Source organism: Mus caroli, unplaced genomic scaffold (assembly GCF_978045245.1).
Source record: "Mus caroli unplaced genomic scaffold, Mus_caroli_1 scaffold_6, whole genome shotgun sequence".
In the NCBI taxonomy this organism is placed as follows: Eukaryota; Metazoa; Chordata; class Mammalia; order Rodentia; family Muridae; genus Mus; species Mus caroli.
In genome coordinates, this window is record NW_028227261.1 from 117,699,413 (window position 1) to 117,723,420 (window position 24,008).

The 24,008-nt window shown below is 35.2% G+C and overlaps 1 protein-coding gene across 11 annotated transcripts in view; it reads left to right on the plus strand.

Moving 5' to 3' along the window:
• Positions 1 to 24,008, plus strand: part of Lingo2 (leucine rich repeat and Ig domain containing 2) — a 1,228,899-nt gene that overhangs the window by 169,356 nt on the left and 1,035,535 nt on the right. For 9 of the 11 annotated variants that reach the window (XR_015047437.1, XM_029476367.2, XM_029476366.2 and 6 more), the window contains exon 1: positions 7,785 to 7,894. The exons of the other annotated variants lie outside the window; for them this stretch is intronic. The gene's annotated coding sequence lies outside the window, so the exon portion shown is untranslated. Of the gene's footprint in view, positions 1 to 7,784; positions 7,895 to 24,008 lie in introns of those variants that run through there. 11 annotated transcript variants of the gene reach the window in all.

Below are 24,008 nucleotides of genomic sequence, written 5' to 3' on the forward strand. Positions count from 1 at the left end.
TGTAGTCTGCTCCTCATTCACCTTCACAAGTATTCCTGATGGCTTCTTACAGCCAAGCACTAGATATAGCAGGGCATTCTGATGGCAATTGCTGTTGCTATTTGGAGACTACAATTGTAGTATTATTTCACCCCAAGACATTTAGAGACTTAAAATAAGGTTGACCAATTAGTAAAACTACTCTAGAGACATTTCACTTTTTTTTTTAACAGTCAATCTCATAGTTAATGTAAATCTACAGAAATGGACTCTGCTACTTGGATAATACAATAATTATTTCTTGGAATGTGATACACTTTAAGGTTGAAGGTGATTGGTTGGTTTTAAAAGAGTCCTACTTTTACTTTAAGGGGAAACAGGGCTGTGTGGGATTTTATGTTTGGTTTTGCTTCTGTTGTCTGTTATTTCCAGCACTCTGTAGTCACTTTTTGCATTTCTTTGCCAAGGAAATAGACATGTCCAAGAAGATGAGCACCTAAATCATTTTGAGCACCCATTAGCAGTTTCAGTGTTTTACCTTAAGCACTCAGGTGGATATGGGATTTTATGCTGAAGCTCCCATTAAATGGCAAGTAGGAGCACTCAGCAAAACATATGGCTCCTAAGCGTATTGCCTACAGCCATCCATCTGATGATGTTCTTACATTTCTTCTTTCTTGTATGTAGATTGCTGAATTCGCAACTCTGTCCTGGGAATTGCTATCATCCCAGAAAATAGACAGAGAAATTCTCACACTGAGCACTGTTGCTTAGTTTCATGGGTTCCTTGATTAAGTATGACTCAACCAGTTTTGTGGAGACTGGACTCTTCTGATTTAGGGGGTATGATGGGGGACAGGTGGTTTCTGATCATAAAAGCACAGAAACTGTGACTGGTATACAGGATATCCCACAGTAATTATCACTATCAATGTCATTAATAGGACACACCATTGAATCCATTGCTAGGCAGTGTTTTTTACTGTGGTTCTATATTATGTATCCACTAAAACTCCAAAAACATGAACGTCAAATTCTGTGACAATTTGAGTTACTTACATTTGATGACAGTGTTACATATTTGTGGCTTACATATATTTTTATTTCATTTTTGATTACTCATATTCTCTCTAGCTCTGTTTGTATGTGCTTTTGTATTCTTAGACTTTTCTACATGTTAAATCACATCACATAATTTCTTACATTAGCTATTATAATATAAAAATAACTAAGCTATTCAGGTAAACTAAACAAAATCAATCACATTATTTAATATAATTTTCATTGATTTAAAAAACAATATTTGAATGTGAAAATAAAATATACATGTGTTGAATGTACAAATACATGATGGATTCTTATCATTTTGTTACAAAATAAATGAGAGTAATTGTGGAGAATAAGGAAAGACGGAGGGCTGTGTCAACATGCCTGATTCTGTGCATTTCTAAAAACATTGGGTCACAAATGACACATAAGCAAGACATAAAAGAAAGTATATGGACTGTAACAAACCTTTAGCAGAACCTTTCCATAGACAGAAGGCTGAAGAATTGGGTATTCATGGACATAGTTCTGCTGGTCAGTAGCCACATCCTTGTTGGGGAAAAAAAAATGTTTCATTAACATTGTGTCTCATTATGAATTGGAATCATTATAAAACTCCATGTCACTTAAAAAATTGTGACTATTTGCCAAGTAATATTGGATGCTTTTTAGTGTTCTCCATGTTGGCTTACAGTGCAGATGTTAGTATTTGCGATTAAGTTCTGAATTCCTGTTAGCAGTTGGGTAAAATTATGATATTTGTTTATTATCCTATTCTGATTATTTTTTTTTGAGTACAATACATAATATTTTCTTGGGTTTTGTATTTATTTTGCTAATTTCACTGGGAGAGGCTATCGGGAAGGTGCTTTTAGCACGGGGCATTCAACTTGCATTTTGCAACTCTTTAGCCATGGTGAAGAATGAAACCCAGGGTTTTTGTTTGTTTCTGTTTGTTTGTTTAGTTTATTTGAAAGTTTCAATGAAGGCATATTTTGTTCAGCTAAACACTTTTGAGCTCAGTAGCCAAAGTGCACTTGCCTTTACTTCCCTTCTGGGTTCTCTGAGAATCCAACAGAAGCAGGTGTGCTAGCCTCACCCTTGGGGCTGGAGGTGAAAACTTCATTTTACACAAGAAAAGATGGTACTTTACCCAAGCTGTGATGGAACTGTTTGGAAGTTCTTGTTCACTTGCACAAAGAATTTTATTTGTCAGATCTAAAAAAATATAATGAATTTTCATACAATTTTAAAGAATTATGCATGTCTGATAAAATATAATATTAGGGATAGTAATTAACATGCAGAAAAACTGAAGGATTGTAATTAAAACATAAGTTTGATTATTTTGTGTCATAATCAATACAGTATGGTGGTCATGCATGTGAACATCACAAGGGATATTCAGTGATTTAATTATGCACTCTAGAAAGTTACAGTGAGAAAAGCATTGCTCTAGGCAGAGTTAAAAAAAATCCTCCATATAGTTTCATTGGTAAGAAATCCAAAATAGTAAGTGGTAATTAAGCTCCCAGTCATAAAAATTATGACATCAGACTCGTATTTCTCTTCTGAAACAAGAAATAAGATTCATGGCTCTTGAAAATGTGAGGGGATTGAATAGTTCCCACAAAGCAATGATAAAAATTAACAAGCATGAATTTGTTATTGAATGTCAGCATATTTTGCTGATATATATTCTTTGATCCATGGGGATTTCCTGCCTGTTATTTCCTTTGCAAATAAAGATTTATTGGAAAATAGCCATTTGTAGTTTTCAATTATTGTTTAAATTTGCTTTTGTGCAATTTAGGCACAAATCAGGTTCTACAGCCATGGCATTAAGAATGACATAGTTAAAATGTTGAATCTGTTTCCCATTGAAGCAAAAGTCTGATGAGTCCTGATCATATGTTCACGTGATCTGGGTTGCACACTAAAACATTACTGAGATTTAAAATTTTGGTGAGACCTTTTTTTTATTTTTAAAATTTATTTATATTTTTATTGTCTTAATTTTGTGTGGGCATACATGTGCCACCACACACTTGCGAAGGTCAGCAGACAACTTACTGGGCTTGAATTCCCCTTCCATTCTGTAAGTCCTGGCATTGAACTCAGGTCATTAGGTTTGGTGGCAATTTCCTCTACCTTCTGAGTCATCTCATTAAACCAAAATAATCCATTTTATTAAAATTTTATGATAACAATGATGATGTCTCTGTTGGTGCCACAGACCAGTGGTCAGAGGTCAGAGGTTAATTTTGTGGAATTGATTCTCTTCTTTCACCTTCACAGGTATTCTGGGGACTCAACACAGGTTATCATACTTTTATGGCAATTGCCTTTATTCACCGATCTATCCTACTACCCCTATTTACTCTGTTCTTTTTTTTTTTATTAATTATTTTTTTTACAGTCGATATTTTATTCCTCCCACCATGATCCACCCTCTGACTGTTCCACATCCCATACATCCTTTCCATCCACCTGTCTCATATGGATGTCCCCAACCCCCACCCCACCTGACCTCTAAATCCCCTGGGGCCTCCAGTCTCTTGAATATTAGGTGCATCATCTCTGAATGAACACAGACCCAGTGGTCCTCTACTGAATGTGTATTGGGGGCCTCATCAACTAGTGTATGCTACCTGTTTGGTGATCCGATGTTTGAGAGATCCCAGGAGCCCAGATTAATTGAACCTGCTGGTCATCCTATAGGATCCCACTTCTCCTCAGCTTCATTCAGTTTTCCCTAATTCAACATCAGCTGCTTCTGTAAATATCTGCATTTGATTCTTTCAGTTGCTTGTTGGGATTTCAGGAAAGCAGTCAGGATAGGTGCCTTTTGTGAGCACTCCATAGTCTCAGGAATAGTGTCAGGCCTTGGAGCCTCCCCTTGAGCTGGATCCCACTTTGGGCCTGTCACTGTACCTTCTTTTCCTCAGGCTTCTCTCCATTTCCATGCCTGTAATTATTTCAGACAGGAACAATTATGGGTCAGAGTTGTGACTGTGGGATGGCTACCTATCCCTCAAGATTCCCTGTCTTCCTGCTGGAGGTGGACACTCCAAGTTCCCTCTCCTTACTGTCTGGCATTTCATCTAAGGTCCCTCCCTTTGAATGTCTCTTATCTCCCAGATCTCTGGTGCATTCTGGAGGGTCCCCCAAACCTCCTATCTCCATAGGTTGTCTGTTTCCATTCTTTCTGCTGGCTCTCAGGGCTTCAGTCCTTTGACCTCTCCCAGTACTAGATCAGATTCCCTTCTCTCTCCTATTCCTCCCCTGCCCCCCATCCAGAATGATTAAATCCAGTGGATTCTATATTTCCCTGCTGATGCATGAAGGACAAACAACACCATCAAGGAAATGTTGGCACTGATCTGTAGGAATTACCAACAAACAGAAACATAGGAAGTATAAGGTAAAGGTCTAGCAGAAAAGATCTGTAGAAGGGACTTCTTTTTAAATATAAATCAGATCATCTATAAAGAAAGTCTATTTTCACCATTAACAGTCTGCATGTGTTTTAAATGGTGACTTAAAGGTATAAGAAAAAGAGGTATCCGTAGTATGTTGGTGAAAGGACGAAGGCTTTTACCTTTGCTCCTTATTCATTATGCTGACATTGCTCTTACCTTATGGCTGAGATCTCCCTCCTCTCAGCAGTTCCCCTAAAAGTTGAGGGCTTAGTAATTTTTGTTCTCCTGTACTGTAGTATTAGTATATAAACCAGGCCAACAGCATTTTATCAGTAAAATTCAATTAGAGTCTGGTTCACTCAACTAAGCTATTATGATAATTGTCCTTTAATAAATCACTTGTTCTTTCGTATTCTCATGGGCATTTTACTCCCTGGGGCATTCATTCTATTTCATTGTGCTGTGAACTTAAAAGAAAATGAATTGTATAAAATGCTATGAAGAAGAAAAAGGTCATTTAACATATAAGTTGACCTTATAGTATTTATTACTAACCTTTCATCATTGGTAGCTGGGACTAGAATCATCATAGGTAAGCACTCTGACACTATGTCACTACAATGATGTCACTGGCCCTCATCTAACCAATGATTGTGAGTCAAAACTCTCTGTTATATGCTTACCAGAGGTCATTGTGGTAAATACTCTATTTCTTAGATTGCGCACACTACATTTCACATTCTATTTTTTAAAGACATAGAGGCAAAAAGAAACATACATTTCTATAATGTATATGATTATCACAGATGACAAATTTTATTAGGAAAATCACTGAAAAAAAGTGACTTCCATGGGATTAAGAAGAAAGTAATTAAGAGGCAGGGATGTAAAAGATAGAAGAATGAAGGAAACAATATTGAAGTCCAGAAAGTGAGAAAACCAATAATATATAGGAAGGCCTGTGAAGAGCAATTGGTGGGGGAATGCAGCATGTCAGAGGATGAAAATTCACATGTTGGCTCTGTGATAACTGTCAGATATTACATATAAAGTTTGTCGTTATGATATTTCTCTGTTAGTAGAAGTGGACCGTAGGCATCCAAGTATGATGATAAGTCTGTGTTTGCTCATTAAAAGTGTGACAAAATCTACTTCAGTGAACTATAGTAAATCTATGAATTAAATCTACAGTAGAAGACCCTTTCCTTTTGCCAGGCACAAGACATCAGTCATTAATTTCATCTTTGTCATCTTCTTACAACCCAGACTATGTTCTCATACCACTATACATGAAAAGCTTTGAGCAATGAGGAGGGGAATGCTTCCACAGTTTAAGGAACTGTATTATTGTTGAAAACATTTTAGGGTTCTTTATATTACTCTCCTGTTTTAATCTAAATCCTTTTATGGCCAAAGCAACTAAGAAAATGTGAAGTAAGCAATCAATAGGCATTCATTATAGGGTATTAAATCACACCCTCTCCCAAAAGAAACTCTTTCTGAAAAGTCAGTTGGGTACTTAGTTAGGTCCATGGTTTTCAGAGCTCACAAGAGTGCCTTTTGGCACATTGGGATAGTTCTCACAAACTTCCCAGGAGGTCTGAATAAGTGAATTCGTTTCTAAAAATTACTCCCTTTTACTCTTGGGAACACTTGATGTTGGAGAAATGTGCCTGAACAAATGCCTTCTCCTTCCCTGTGTAATAATAACAAAGTGATTGCCCATTTCCCTAGCTGGGATGGGGAGAAGTAATCTAAATCTTGGACCTAAAGCCTTCCTTGCCAAAAGCTCCTTTTTTTCTGTAGCTATCTTGGGGTGCCCGAAACTAAAACTTTTGGAAAGTAAAAAGTGGTTTTGACAGAGTAGTGGTTTTTATTCAGAACCTGGTTCAGATCCAATATCCTAAAATTATAAATGCTTACCAGAGGACCATTTGTGTGGTGAGGAGTAGTGTTATATATTTGTTCAAATCAAATAAACAGAAAGCCTCAGCATACTAAAATATTATTTCATTATTATTAATGGCTATTTAATTATGTGTATTTGAGTAAAAATAATTCTCTAAAACACATGTGAAATTGCTTATTTTAAGGCCACATTTTTTTTAAATTCAGGAAACATAATTTATTGGATGTTTTGCCAAACGTACAAGGTGGCAGATAAGATTTCAGAAAGAAAAAGATAACTTTTAATGAAATAAAATTCCCTCCTAAATGCATTTTCTCAATGGCCATTCACCCCAGGAGCAGGGTGGAGGGAGGGGGTAGGGGATAGGATAGCATTTGAAATGCAAATGAATAAAATATCTAATAAAACAAAATAAGGCCACATTGATATTGTTATTTTTTATATTAGTTTACAAAGCCGCAGTTTTCCTCCTCTCCACACTATCTCCCCACCTTTTTCCCCCCTTGCTGTTTTCCCTCTCATATTTTCAACTTGTTAAGATGGATACAGAAAATGTCCTCTTTTAAAAATCAGAAATTGTTGTTGTATGTATGTATCTATGTTTCTATGTATGAATGTATGCATGTGCATTAATACAGTCTACCATTATTTATTGTCTCATTTTATTGTGAAGTTCTCATATTGTTTATATATCGTAACATTGGCATTGATGCTGAATGGATGAAATAAAAATAATTTTCTATTTCTTAGATAATGAAAATATATCAATCAAGGCTTTTATATAAGAAACAATTAAAAAAGTACAGTGTTTCTTCAAGAAGAGGAGAAGAGAAAGAGGAGAAACAATCCTAACTCAGTTTGATGTATGAGAAAGATATTGGCATGTGAGAGGAATAAGTAACAAACTGCAATTGGAAAGTAAGCAAAATATAATTGTGTATGGAGCAGTGATTATATTCCATATTTTAGCTATTTGGTTGTGATCTTAGGCTATAGTGACTGAGATATCTCTTCATTCTATTTTGTTTCTTCTTAAAAAGTAACAACCAGAAAGATATATTTGCTAACTGACACATGTGTCACTGCTGTTAATAGTTGATTATTGTTAGATCTGACCAGTAGTTACTTGCCATCTGATTATGTCCAACTATAACATTTAATTTTCGTGAAATTGATAATCCCATTGATACTAACCTTTCTTATATTTCTGAAGGCATATTAGCTAAAATATGGAATAAAATCACTGCTCCATACACAATTATATTTTGTTTACTTTCCAATTGCAATTATCTTACCTATACCTCTCACATGTCAATATCTTTCTCACGAGTCAAACTGAGTTAGGTTTGTTTCTTCTCTTTTTCTTCTTTCTTATGTCTTCTCTTCTCTTCCCTCCCTCTTTCCTTCTCTTCTCTATTCTAGAAGGTTGTAAATTCACTTGGAATACTGGCGGCCATGTATAAACACGCTCCAGGAACAAGGCACAAAGCAACACAGAGTTGGAGCTGTTGAGAAAGAAAATTTCCTACCATAGATGGTATTGACCTCAAATGCTGACAAGCATAACTATCTGTTTTGTATCTGCTAATAGAAAAGCTCAGAAATTTTTCTAATAATTATTTTAATATATCCACAGTAAATCATATTCTGTGTATTTTTAGTGTTTTGTAAAAAAAATCATATTATTTTACATTTTATAATCACACTATATTTAGGTTAAGAAACCAGCAGCCTTGTGACTCTTGAATCTGCACGAGCAATGTGAGACTAGGTGATTCCTTTCTTCTCTGAAAAAAACTGGAGTTGTTCAGAAGTCAGCTTTCTTCCTCATGGCTATGCATTGCTTAGGTTTTGAGATTAGACATGAAATAGCCTTCTTCTTTTTAGATGAAATGTTATGTTTCAGTAAATTATTTTTTATCATATAGATCATGCCAACATTATTTTAAATCATTTACTTCATTTTAGAAAACAGTGTATTCGAGAGTGGGGGTTATAGCCCAGTGCTGTAACTGTAGCTTATTGTGTACAAAGTCTCAGCAAAACACACAAGCATACACTTACACATATGCACTCACTTATGCATACACACATATATACAAACATGTTGACACACAGACATAATGCACACATGTGAATATAAAAGAATAACATGTCCCTTTAATGTATGTCTAACTATATATGTGGACTCTGCTACTTATATTCAAATAAAAAAATCATTAAATAATGATGAAAAATGTGTAACTTAATAATTGCAAATTGGCCTGAGTTTCTTTATATCTGTGAAATGAAGGGAGTAAGAATCCCATGCAATGTTGAAAGGAATAAATGACCAACACACACCAGCATGTCCTATATATTATTCTCTTCTACTAAAGACAATTTTTATTCATTGTCTTAGAGTAGAATATTAATATTTACATATAGGAAATGAATCTTAACTTTTAAACCATTATTGGTAATTTAGATATAGTTACCTGCACAAATCTTAAACAACATCTTGCCAGGTAACACTCTAGCATGAGTGGGAGAGAGGCCAACAAGCCACTTTTCATTGGACCAGTGGTCATTGGCAGGTTGACCATGCTATAGTCCATAGCCCCTCGCCCATGTATACATATGCAATACAAGTTGGAATCAGTGGGTCATAATAAATATAACATAAAAGGTCACAAATTTAGAAGGGATGCATGTTTGTGGTACCTTAAGTGAGTTTAAGGTGAGACTGGGTGGAAATGCTCGAGATATATTAGATATTAAATACATGAATAAAATTATCAAATAGTAAAAAAAAATGTTATTTATCAATAAGAGACTTTTCTTTCCTAAATTACTTAGAGGAAAATGGATCAGTTTTCCAAAATGAAACATTTGAGGAAATCTATTACTGAGCAAAATAGAACAGGAAGGCAATAGACTGTGTAATTAAAATTTTAATTTGTCAAAAAAAAAGGTGTCTAAAGCTTTAATAGTAGCCATTAACAGGAACAGTGGTGTTTTAGTATGCTTTATTAACCAAAATACAAGCATAATTTTCATTGGCTACACACACTTTGAATTGTGTTGTCTTCTGTTTAACACATTAAATTCAGTGACTTGATTTTTTTCCCATAGCAGTAAGTATATCATGAATTTGTTGTTAACACTTTCTTTTTTTTCCTTTTTTAAAATTGGATATTTCTTTATTTACATTTCAAATGTTACCCCCTGTCCTGGTGTCCCCTCGAAAAATACCCTCTCACAATTCCCTCCCCCTCCCCCTGCTCAGCACCCCACCCACTCCAGCTTCCTGGCCTTGGCACTGGGGCATAGAGCCTTCATAGGACAAAGGGCCTCTCTCCCTATTGATGTCTGACTAGGCCATCCTCTGCTGCATAAGCAGCTGGAGCCATGAGAACCACAATGTGTACTCTTTGGTTGGTGGTTTAGTTCCTGGGAGCTCTGGAGATACTGGTTAGTTCATATTACTGTTCCTCCTATGGGGCTGCAAACCCCTTCAGCTCCTTAGGTACTTTCTCTAGCTCCTTCATTGGGGACACTATTCTCAGTCCAATGGATGGCTGTAAGCATCCACTTCTGTATTTGTCAGGCACTGGCAGAACCTCTCAGGAGACAGCTATATCAGGCTCCTGTCAGCAAGCACAAATTCACAAACCACACGAAACTCAAGAAGGAAGACCATAGTGTGGATACTTTGATCCATCTTAGAAGGGGGAAACAAAATACCATTTCAACTGAGATATTTTAGAATCTTTAATTTTTATCATAAAATAGATTTTTTTCACATTATATATATACATATATATATAATGATTTTAGTATTTATGAGAGAAAACATTTCTTTTCTTTGAGTAATAAATATTTCAAATAATTAATAATTTAATTAATAATTTAATTACTCAATTATTAGTTATAGGCAGTAATTTATTTAATATAATTACCTCCTCTTGCATCTATTTTCCTGGAAAATAACAAATATTGCTGAGGATAATTTTACATTTTTGTATATTTTCTTTATTCTTTAGTTACTCTGTTTTTTGACACTTAAGTTGTTTCCATGGTTTAACCATTATGGATTGTGTTAAAGTATTCATTAATGTATAAAATATATTGTGAATTGGGGTCCTTTGGGCAAATACCTTGGAGTGACAGACTTATATCACATGGTAGATCAAGTAATAAATATTTTCATAGTGACTTGACAAGTTTATGTGACCTCTGAATTCTAAAATGGGTTATTTTATTTACAACTTCAGTAGCATTTTGAAATTATTTTTACAATGGATATAATTGTAAATAAGTGAGAAAGAACCTTGATGTGGCTTTAATTTGCATTTTCTTGACTAATGTGTGTTTGTGCTTTATCCTTTGAGAAAGATTTCTTAAGTTCATGTATAGGTTAGGTTGTTGGATTCTTTATTAATTTTATTAACCTCTTGTATATTTAGATATTAACTTTCTATCAGATATATAGATAACACACATTCATTTCCAACCACATAGGATGTTTTTAATGTCTACATATTTTTACTGTGAAGAAACTTGATAGCTTCAAGACTCTCATTTAACATTGTGATCCATAATCCCGAAGCCACTAGAGTCCTGTCCACAAAGTTTCTTGTCATCCTTGCCTAGGGCCATGAAAATCTTCTCTGTGTCATTCTAATTTTGGTTGTATGTATGTTGACATGAGCACTAGAGTCACATTCAAAACAAACCTTTTCCTACACTCACGTCTTGATGTGTTTCTCCAGCTTTTCCTCCTCCGATTCCAAATCTTACTTTATGCTCTTTTATTCATTTGAGTCTTTTTCCTTTTTCTTACAGTGAAATGGGCCTAGTTACATCTTCTAACTGTTTTTTTTACAGTTATTATACTATTTTCTTGTCTCTCTTTGCTGCAGTTTATTGTTTTGACATTTTCCTCAAAACTCCTATGACTGTAGCTAGGTAAGATTTCTGTGTCCTTCTATTCCATTGATCTAGGTATTTATCTTTATACCAGTTTAAATCTAGAAGTGTTAGTCACTGTGTGGAGTGCCTCCTGTGCCTCTTCACATAGTCAGAGCTGCAGCTTGCAGTGCATCAACAATAGGACAGGGTCCTCTGTTGGCATTCCTATGCATAGGCAAGGCTTTGTGATTCCTGCTCAGCTCTGTTTATCATCTATGTATGTAAGAGCAAGTCTGTACCCCAGTGAGACATTTTTTCTACTTCCTATCTAAGTTTAAAGTATAGCATTCCAGAAAATTGTGAAGTAATGATCACCGAAATCTCTGAAATATTACTTTGGAGTTCCACATCCATCCGTATCTTTGAATCTGTTATATTGCTGAGTGCATTTAAGAGATTCTTATAAACATCATTATATTAACATTATGTGAAAACTTGCAGAATATTTTGTTTCTACAAACTAGCCTGTATCATTTAATAGGTATAATCATCAAATGTTCTCATAGCAAATTCATTTACCTTTAATGGATTTATTTCTATATACACAGAGCAATGCACTATATGTTAAAGCATAAATCATGATACATTGAATTTAACCAAAGAAGTTGTCTTAGTCAGGGTTTCTATTCCTGCACAAACATCATGAACACGAAGCAAGTTGGGAAGGAAAGGGTTTATTCAGCTTACTCTTCCACATTGCTGTTCATCACCAAGGAAGTCAGGACTGGAACTCAAGCAGGTCAGGAAGCAGGAGCTGATGCAGAGGGCATGGAGGGATGTTACTTACTGGATTGCTTTCCCTGGCTTTCTCTGCTTGCTTTCTTATAGAACCCAAGACGACCAGCCCAGGGATGGCACCACCCACAATGAGCCCTTCCAACCAAGAAACCAGCAACCAAGAAAATGTCCCACAGGTGGTTCTCATGGAGACACTTCTCCGTGTGAAGCTCCTTTCTGTGTGATAACTCCAGCCTGTTTCAAATTGACACACAAAACCAGCCAGTAGAGTAGTGTTTTGTAGAGATGTAAAAAAGTTTAAGTTGCACTAGAAGAAATAAAAGGTAATCATTTAAGGATTCAGAGGAGCCTGTTTATATTTACCATTTCATCTAGCTTGCCAACAACACTATGACTAACACAGTCAAAAACACATCTTGTATTTAAAAAGTGATACATACATTACATACATACATACATATAATTATACTTTTGTGGTTGAACAAGTTAAGCATAGCTCTTCACATAGTCAGAGCTGCAGCTTGCAGTACACCAACAATAGGACATGGTCCTCTGTTGGCATTCCCATGCACAGACAAGGCTTTGTGATTCCTGCTCAGCTCTGTGTATTCATCTATGTACATAAGAGCAACCCTGTACCCCAGTGAGATATTTGTTCTACTTCGTATCTAAGTTCAAAGTACAGCATTCCAGGACTGAGTGAGAGCTCTGCTGCATAGTCCTGATTCCGTCAACTTTGATAGTTCATGTGACACTTCCTCCCTTCTTTATCTTCACATTAGGTGTCCATGGTTTGCTCAAAGAGACAAAAAGTGGTTATGGTAAATGTCATGAATGTACTGTGTCAGACGAGTGACCTGGTTTCTAGCTATAGTAAATGTTTGTGATTTGTTTCACAGTACTCTTCCCTATTTCAGTATTGGTTGTGAGAAAGCCAAAGTGCCTCAGTGATCTTTATTTTCCCAATTTTTTATTAGATATTTTCTTCATTTACATTTCAAATGCTATCCTGAAAGTCCCCTATACCATACCCCCACCCTGCTCCCTTTTCCATCCACTCCAACTTCTTGGCCCTGGCGTTCCCCTGTACTGGGGCATATAAAGTTTGCAAGACCAAGGGGCCTCTCTTTGCAATGATGGCCGACTAGGCCATCTTCTGCTACATATGCAGCTAGAGACACGAGCTCTGTAATTCATGTCAATAAAATCTTCTCTAGAGCCTACTTGAAAAGACTGAGTGAATTAATATTTGTAAACAGCACATAACAGCAATAATAAAAATAAATAAAAGGATATAGCAGGTCATATGACAAATTATAACAATTTCATTAGGAGGCCCAACTATTATTATGTGCATATTATGTATTTGTATATTATGTATAATTGGTTATATATGTATTTATTATTTATTTTTGGGTGTGAGACGATCTCTTTGTGTATGTCAAGATGTTTTTATATTTGAGAGAGAAAGAATGTCTGTAAAACAGTAAATTATCAACTGAAATTTATCAGAATAAAAGTTGGATTGGCAGGATAATATTAGCATGGTAAAAACCAGAAACATTTGTATACACTAACAAAGAATCAAATGAAAACACAACTTGTGTTCACAAGAAATTTTATTATAGCTAAAAATATTTAAAATACCTGAAGTAATATAGAGGTTCAATTCAATCTCAATCAAATTCCACTGTCCTTTTGTTGTTGTTGTTTAAAAATATACTACTCTTTTATTAACATAGAACACAATACAACAATATGAAAAAGATAAACACCAACAAAAGATACAAGGCTTGAGGCATATCACTGCCAGATTTCAAGCTGTATTACAAAGCTATAATAACTAAAACAGTATAACATTGGCAAATACAATGAAACAACAAACAAACAAATAAAACACCGGATAATGTTATTAATGAATGCCAATATTTATCCCAGAAATACACACATTCATCTACTCAATTCTTAAAATTTTTTCTCTAAATTTACTTTTATTTTTATAAAAGGTTATTAGGTTCTTCTTTCATACAGTACATCCCCAAAACAGTTTCTCCTCCCTCTTCTTCTGCCAGCTTCCCTCACACCAATCCAGTCTCCATCATTTCCATTCCAAAAGAGACTAGGCCTTTATGAAATGACAGACTAACAGGACAAAACATGAGATAATAAGACAAGGCAAAAAAATCTGCTGTATTGAGGCTGGACAAGGAAACCCAGTAGGAGGAAAGAAATGTTAAGAGCAGGCAAAGAGTAGGAAGCACATCAACTTCCATTGTTATGAATCTCACAAAAGCACTAAGCTAACAGCCAGATAACATAGGCAGAGGACCTGGTAGAGACCTATGCAGGTTCCATGATGGCTGCTTCAGTCTTTGTGAACCCTGTGCATATTGCTCTAGTGATTTGGTGGGCCATGTTTTCTTGTTTTTTTCCACTCCCTCTAACTTCTACAGTCTTTCCTCCCTTTTTCCATGGGATTGCCTGATCTCCAAAGGGAAAGACTGGAAAGAATTCACAATAGGAGGCTTGTTTGTTCCATAAATGGTGTTGGAGCACAAGGATTCCTTCCATTCATGCATAATCATGACATGGGACTTCACCTTACACCATGTTAACACCAATGAGAAGTAGTAAAGGAACTAAATGCAGGAACAGAAACAGAAAATTCCTGGAATATAAAAAAGGAAACATTGTCCTAGACAATTGGTTTTTTGTTTGTTTATTTATTTTGTTTTGTTTTAATTTGTCCATAACATCACAGGCAACAATAGCAAATGTAGACAAATAAAAATGTATCAAAATAAGGTGCTACATAATGCAGAAGCTAAAAACTGCATTGGAAAATTAACTGACCATCAAGAAGACGAACACCTTCATAAAAAAACCCTGAAAAACAAATAAATAAACAAACAAAAAAAAAGGTACAGATTGACATTTCTCCAAAGAAGTCATGAGGATAACCAACAAACATGTAAAAAATGCTAAACAACCTTCATTGGAAGGAAATGAAAAATACAGCCATAGCAAGACATCTTGTCAGCATACCTGTTAGCAAAATACGGGAGAAAAGATGTGTAGGTGAAGATATGCAGAAAGAGAATCCTGAGCCCACTGCCAGTGATAATGCAAGAAATCAGAGCCACTATAAAACAGTCTGTGCAGATTCCTCAAATACAAAATTAAATCCCTATATAACAAATTCCTCAGTATTTAGCCCAAAGACTTAATTCAGTTTGTCAAAGAATCTCTAGGCCAAAATCTTCATTTAGATACTATTCACAATCATCACACTTTGAAATCAATTTAGGTGTCCATCAACATGAAACATGGAGAAAAATCATATGTCTATGTGAAGAAAATGGAAAAATTGGCCTTTAAAAGAAAGAGCTATCATTTGTGACAATCCATATAAAACTAAAGGATATTATGTTCAGTAAGGAAGGCAAAGAAGTATGTGTCAACTATTTATGTTGAATATGAAAGAACCAAATATTTAGTCATGGAAAGAAAAATTCTACAGAGGAGAGAAGTTAGGTGTAAGGTAGAGGTAGGGTGAAGGCTTTATAGTCTCAGTAATAATGTAACTTTCAACATCTATTGCAAAATGATGAATATATTAAATTATTATATATTGTTCATTTAAAATTGCTATGAAAGTATATTTTAAATATTCTTACAAGAATAATATCAGGGTAATGACTAGACTAATTGGCTCATTTTAACATAAATTATTCATATATATATACATATATATATATATATCCCTTCATATCCCATATTCTCTGTATCCCATAAATATGCAGTTACAAATTTTCAATTACGGAAAGAAAATAATTTCATTGGACAGATTCTTGTGGTGAGAAAGCTTTCATTTTCATTTTCATTTTTGTTTTATATGTGCGTTTGAAATTTTAGTTCACTTTTTCTATTTAAAGGTTCAAAAATTATCATTCCTTCCTTTTTCCCAACCTAGCAAGATTCAAATGACACAATAGCAATTTGTAGCCTTTCAAACTCTCTATGGTCCAATTAAATGTCTGTGCTTACTGAGTCTAGTCATCGTTATTTTGTGTTATAATTGAAAGCTTTTCACGTATTACAAAAGAGGGATGCAAATGGAAGGCTACAAAATTAAATATTGAAAATATTACTAGAAAAGACACTTCAGAATTAGTCTCTTAAAGAACACAGAACATAGAACCCTCAGATATTTGAAGAGAAGTTATTGTCACTGTGGGAAGTCTTTCTCAGTCTTTGCTTAAGCATCCTAAAACTTTAAGAAATTTCAGAAGTCCCCAATGATCATGCACCCTGCACAAACTCAACCCTGTGGCTGAGCCAGAGGGTAGAGAAGGATTGAACATGTGTTAGAACACTCAAATTTAAATCAAATGAGATTGCTGTAGCCACTGTAGAAATTTTGTGGGAATAGGAAATGATAGTAATTACAATGTATGTTCCTTTCTTGAAAGTTTTGCTAAGGAAAGTTTATTTTTACTAAAGAAGTCTCTGAACTGTACAAAGAGAGAGTGAACATTCGCCTGGCGTTGGTGGCACACACCTTTAATCCCAGCATTCGGGAGGCAGAGGCAGGTGGATTTCTGAGTTTGAGGTCAGCCTGGTCTACAGAGTGAGTTCCAGGTCAGCCAAGGGCTACAGAAAGAGTGAACATTCCTAATGCAGAAAATTGAATGCTTTATATATCCTCAGATAGAAGGAATAATTGATCTAAAGAATGATGCATTAATATTGGATATCTCTTTGTTTATAAAAATTGATGAGGAATTAGTGCCTTAGTGATAGAGAAATCCATTTATCAGAATGGGTAAAAACAAAGCCCCAATGCACTAAACATATATAAATCTCAGCCTCCCAATAAATGGGGTTCCTTAGGAAACTGTGCTCAGAATTCTGTTGTTTCATTATTATAATGTAGAACACTTAATACAGATTTAGAGCATATGCTAGTATAATCAAGTTATTAAATTTTGGAACAGCTATTTATGTAATAAATATTCTTTACCTTTCTAGTTCCAATTCTTTAAGACTTGATTTTTATGTCTGTAGTACTGCACAGTCCTTCTTATGTGACACTCACTTGGTGCTAGTTTTATTACATAATAATACATGTTAAACCTTCAAAATTAACTTTTTAGTCTTCCTTATAAAAGACAAAGAAGCTTGTTTAATTAGTAAATTTTCATATGATTTTATATAATACTGAAGCTATGAATAATTTCATGTCAAGTATCATGTCATAGGCATCTTAGGCTTTTTGTTCTCTATAAGGTCTGTTAAATATTGTTCCTAATTTTTCTGACTATTTAAAACGTTTTAGTTCATATATTGAAAGCATATTTGTTTTCATATTATATATTCTGTTTACAGTTTTCCCTCCTGAAAGTCCTCTCCACTCTGCCCCATGTTGCCTCCCATCCATATTCACACTCTCATTAGAAATCAAACATGCATCTAAAGAATAACAATACAATGAGCTAACAACAAACAAATTGGTATAGAAAAATGAACAAAGAAACAGAAAAAGAAACAGCCAATGAAAAAGCACACTCACACACACACACACACACACACACACACACACAAACACATATAGACTCAGAGACATACATTCGAATGTGCAAGAATCCCCAAAACTGGCACAGAATGTATCCATAATGTATTCATAAAGTAGCTATAAGGTATAAATAAGACAGACAGACAGACAGATTGATGCTCTGACAAAAACCAAAACAAAAACCTGCAAAAATGCTATTGAGTTCAATTTTGTGCTGGCCTTCAACTGCTGGGCATGGAGTCTTTTCTTAAATGTGATTTATAGATCTAGTGATACTTCACTGGAAAATAATTCCTTTGAGTGTGCTTATCAATTGGAGATAACTTCTGGTTTGTGGGTAGGAGTACGCATCCTCTTCTCTCAGTGCTGGCACCTAATCTGGTACAGACTCATGCCAACCCCATGCATACTGCCACAGTCTCTGAGTTCCTATGTGTACTAGTCCTGAGCTGTTTGGAGCTTGTTTCCTTGGTATATTCTATCTTCTCTGGCACTGAGAAAAGGATTTTGTTGGAGACATTCAATTTAGGACTAAATATTCCAATGTCATTCCCTCTTTGAATATTACAGGGCTGTGAGTTTCCTTCAAAAGTAGGATGAAGCTTCTCTGGTTATGGCTGAGGGAGACACTGCTATAGAAATATAGAATAATGTTGAGATGAGTCATTTTATGTCTCTGTTCCTTTAGCACCGTAGTAGGGATTGGTTTTCCTCTGTATCCATGGTCTATCTCTTCTCAAGTGCTTGGCCTCCCCAGAGTTGTAAGGCATAAGTTCCATCCCATATGAAGGGCCTCATATAACTCAGATGGTTGGTTGCTCTCATAAGCTTTGCACCACTCTTGTACCAGTACATTCTACAGGAGGGTCCTCATTGTCTAGCAAAGGGAATAGATTTCAATTGGTAGGTACCTTTCTCTTTACATAGTGTGCAGAGTAACTTCCCATACCACGAATACTCATCTGTAGTGGAAATGTCTCTAAATAGGCATCAGCTCAAGTACATCATGTTCAATAAGTTGTGTAGGTGTTATTTTGAGCAGTGGGACCTTATTGTGAGATTTTGGAGAACAACCGGGAACCTTGACAATAATGGCTTGGGTTGTTTGTTTGTCAAAAACTTGGACCTATTTATTCAAGAATTCAATTAGATGTAATCCATTCCCTATATTGGAAGCTTCAGTTGATTGTAATAGATATCCATTTCAGTCTTTATGTCCATGTTATTTGGTCATTTTATAAACCTCCTTTTGTGTTAGGTTTCCATATGATACCTCAAATGACTCGTGGTTTTAGCTCTCCCTCCTTTTATTCCTCTTTCATCCTTCTCTTCTTGATTTGAGTCTTCTATTTCTACCCATCTATCAGTAAATATCTATTCCATTATTTTCCTAGGTAGATACATCCCTCTCCTCTAGTCCCTCTATCTATACACCTGACCTATGTGGTTATATGAAATATAGATTGCTTAACAAAGAATAAATGGCTAATATCCAACTGTTAGCATATATATGCATATATATGCATTTTTCTTTTAGCCCCATCTATTTACCTGCAAGTTTCAGTTTTTTGAAGGCTGAGTAATATATTAATGAGTAAATATACCACATTTTCTTTATCTATTCATCTGTTAATGACACCCAGGTTGTTTTTAATTTCCAGCTATTATGAATAAAGCATCAATGAAAATGGTTGAGCAAGTGTCCTTGTGGTAGCATGTATTTCATCTAAGGTCTTTCCCTTTTTAGTTCTGAGGGTCTTTTACCTCCCAGGTCTCTGGTACAGTCTAGAGGGTTCCCCCCACCTCATAACTTCAGAGACTGCCTGCTCCAATATTTTCTGATGGCCCTCAGACCTTCAGTCCCATTCCCTTCTCCAATATCTGATTATGTTCCCCTTATCCCCTCACTGTCACCTTTTCCACCCAGGTTTCTCCCTCCCTTTCCCCTCATGTGATTGCTTTCTCCCTTCTTCCAAGTGGGATGGAGGCATCCTCACTTAGGCCCTTTAGCTTGTTGAGTTCTGTCGGTTATTTCTTGGGAATTCTGTATTATTTTGGCTAATATTTACTTAGTAGTGAGTGCATGCCATGCATGTCCTTCTGGGACTGAGTTACCTCACTCCGGATGATATTTTCTATTTCAATCCATTTGCCTATAAAACTTATGATGTCCTCATCCTTAATGTAGTATTCCATTGTGTAAATAAACAACATTTTTTTTTCTGTGTCCTTTCTCCTGTTGTGGGACATCTGGGTTGTTTCCAACTTCTGGCTATTATAAGTCCGTTATGAACATAGTGGAACACATGCCCTTGTGGCATAGTGGGGCATCTTTTGGGTATATATCCAAGAGTGGCATAGCTGGGTCTTCAGGTAGATCTAGTTCCTTTGTTTGTTTGTTTGTTTGTTTTGTTGAGACAGGGTATCTCTGTATGACTCTGACTGTCCTGGAACTCACTCTGTAGACCAGGCTGACTTTGAACTCAGAAATCTGCCTGCCTTTGCCTCTGGCCTCCAGTACTGGGATTAAAGGCATACACCACCACTGCCCAGCTAGTTCCAATTTTCTGAGGAACCTCCTGATTGATTCCCAGAGTGGTTTTACCTGTTTGCAATCGCACTAATAATGGAGGAGTATTCCTCTTTCTCCATGTCCTCGCCAATATGTGCTGTCACCTGAGTTCTTGATCTTAGCCATTCTAATTGGTGTAAGGTAGAATCTCAGGGTTATCTTGATTTGCATGAACCTAACTTTAAGCCCTTTTTATCCTTCAATGATCAAACTACATTTCAACCAAACGGAGTTTATCTTAGGCTTGTCAGATATTGCAAGTGTGAAGATGACTTGTATAATGCTGATGGTTTCTTTAAATTAAAGTATTTCACTTTTAGAATTATATTATTTCTATATGTTGCATTGTTTACAATTCTACAGTATTAAAATAGTCATACTTACTTTTTGATTTATTACATTCAAACATTTTATATTCCCCACATTTTTAAATAATTCATGACAAATATATACAGTTATTGCTAAGACAATAGAAAGTAAATTTCTAAGAAATGATAGCTATTTGATTGCAGACATGTATACCATAACAAACATAAATAAACAACCTTATTTTGAAAATCAAACTTTTGAGTTTGCCTGAGATTTTACCTTTGAAAATGAATTAAATCGCTTGTAGTTCGCTGGTTTTACTAACCAAGGAAAAATCTCTACACACTCAATGATGCATTTAGCTGGGAACTTGTAGCACTCACCTGCATTGGCAAAAGCTGACAAAGGACATAAAATACAAAGCTTTTAGAAGGTAAAAGTCCAAAATCACCTGAGCATCTCTCTCTATTTTCTAATTTTCAATCATCCTCTAATGTTTCAATCATTATTAGAAGATTTAAATTATGTTTTAAACATATTTCAATCATTCCCTCTTCCGTAGCTTAGCACTTGTTACAATTTATAAGCACTATAAACCATATGGAATATATCCAGAATATTGTTGCATTGCATATAATGCATGTGTCTGACATGTGCTTTTCCACATACAATTATTCAGTACTTGTGGGGTCATGCTTAGTATTTGAAATCTAATGTATTTATGCCTATTTTTATAAAGATAATTGATATACCACCATCTGACCAATTATCTCATAAGCTGTACAAGGCCTAAGCATCTGATTATTGACACTAACTTAAGTGCCAGTTATTCCAGACTTTTATTTCTCTGCAGTAACACTCAAACCTGTATTTGAATAACATATCTGGGTCTCTGATTTCTATCTCAGTGTTCTCTCCAAATGCACCAAACTGCATTTCCTAGTGCATCTCATCCTCAGGCATTTTTTTTTAAAAAGCCAAGTCCAAATTATATTTTTATTGGTTATTTATCGGTCTTGTGTTGGGATTCTGCCACTGGGTAAGGAGAGCAGTTAAACTTAGAGACTATAATTTCCTCAGCTATCTATAGTTTGTCAGCTCTGTTTTGCTCTAGGTTCTTTGGAGAGTAAATATAAAGTATATATGAAACCATTACATATTTGTGTTTCTTGGTGGGAAATTACTTCACCCTGGTATTGTATGAACCTCAAGCAGTATGATCTTTTCCTTAATGAGAAGCATTTTTAATTATTTTCAGTAATATAAATTAGATTTATAATATCACTGACTCCCCTGACAATAAATAGATTTCCATCATCACTTGCTGTCTATTCCAGCTATGAATTTTCCAGACTCCTCTTCTTTCTGAATAATGACTGTATTCAACACAGTTGCTAAGCACCTATTATGGACCAAAGACAACTGTGGGATATTGTTTTTTAACTTGAGCAAAACCTTACGATATAGCCATTTCCAATATGTCTGTTTCTTCCTAGAAAGAAGCCTTCTCATTGTCTTATCATCCAAGGGATTTCTTTGGACTCCATCATACAGTAGAGTAGAGAGAGAATCAGGATGGGGTTTGCCACTCAAAATGAAGTCATAATAATTGTTGAAATGAAAAAATAACAGAGATCATTAGGAAATGTGTTTGTAAGTTAAATATATCATGCTAAAAACACCATTATTTTTGCCATGTACCATAAAATAAATGGAAAATCAAACAAAGAAAAGCACAAAGAAAAATCAATTAAAAGGCAGATCAGGAAGAAAACCAAATGCAGGGAAAATGAGAAAAAGAAGGGGAATCCTGCTAATCCTTACGTTTTTACATTCTACTTACTTGGAATTCTAGACACAATCATATGTTCATTATAAATGAATCATTTTGATTAAGTAGGTTTATATGGTGCTTGAAATCAAAAGGATACAATCAGTATGTGGCTTACTGTTGTGCAGACTAAGATGAGAAGGGCTTATTATTTTAATGCCAAAAGGAAAAAAATGTAACTTATTCCAAAACTTTAGCATATCTGTATAGGGAAGCACATTTTTTTGAGGTTAAAATGGAAGAAAGACTAGTTTGTTATCTTGTTTGAATTCTTGTGTGTTCTATGGTGTGATTGAAATCCTTGGCATTGATAAAATAAGAAAAGCTTTCTGGAAAGGAAAGTTGGAAAGTTGGCAGCAGTTAATTCTCCTGTAGTCAATATTACCGTTAGTTTCTACCAAGTTGTAAAGGATGTAAACCACCGTCAATGTTGACTGAGCAATTTGCATTTGTGAGGCACTGAACAAATTACTTCTTGTACTTTATTTCATTTTCCTGTTCACAGTCTCTAGGGTATTATTTTTATTTTATTAACTGAGAAAACTGGGACTTAATTAGGTTGTCTCCCAAAGGTCCCACAACTGTTGACTTGGAAGAAGACACAAGACTCTAATAAGGACTACAATATACCTTATATCAAACACAGATAAATCTAGGAAATGTTTAGAATAATGTGCAATTGGTTTTCAGTTAATAGAGCCCCTGAAGTACTGTTTTCTGTTGTGATTATTCCCATTCTACTCCAGGAAAAAGAAAATTAATGCAGGCTACCAAAACACTGTATTTCATATTCATCTTAATCTCCCTTCCAATGTTTGGCAATCCAACACAGCCAACATTTAATGACTCGGGGATTCAGGGAGTTTGAGACATTCTTAATTTCAAAAGCATGTTTTTACTCTATAATGTATCTGATGTAAATACTGAGAATTAGCCTGCCATTGTATAATTAGCATTGCATATCACATCAAAGGAACAAAAGAAACCCAGGCCTAATGTCATTACTGAGTGGATGTAGTAAGTCTGCTGGTATGCTTTCTTAGCACTGGGCTTGTGGTAAGGGTGCTGTCAGCCTGAGAAGCCAGACACTTTCAATTATAAGACATTCATGCCATTTGTTCTTAGCCAGAAATACCATTCCTGTAGACAGTGTCAGATTTTCTGCATTGGGCATGAGATCAGCTCAACATGTCACTAGGGAAATTTTGATGCTGGAAATAAAATCCTCAGAGTTAAAATGTTATTGAGCCAGTTGCGTTCAGACCAGATTAAACTTATATATCCATTTACTGGAAAAACTGCACTCCATGTTGTCATTTTATATATGTGTAGAGAGATATATACATATAAATTTCACTAAACTTAAAATGTGATTTAGCAGTATCCAAATATTTAGAAATCACCATCCTTTCTATACTAAAACACAATGCCTTATTATTGCAAAAATAAATCAAATAACCATACAAAAATCACTGCTTTTAACAACACAAGTTAATTACCATGAGCACATACATGTGTTACATGTCAGTTAATAAACTATTGTTTAGTGAACTGAGAAATTTCCTAAAGATGATGAAGCAGATGTGACTTTTAGTTTATTTGATTTTGAAAACTTCACACATGAGTACTGCTTCTACATCGTCCCTCCTCATGTTTTCCTCTCCAACTCCTCA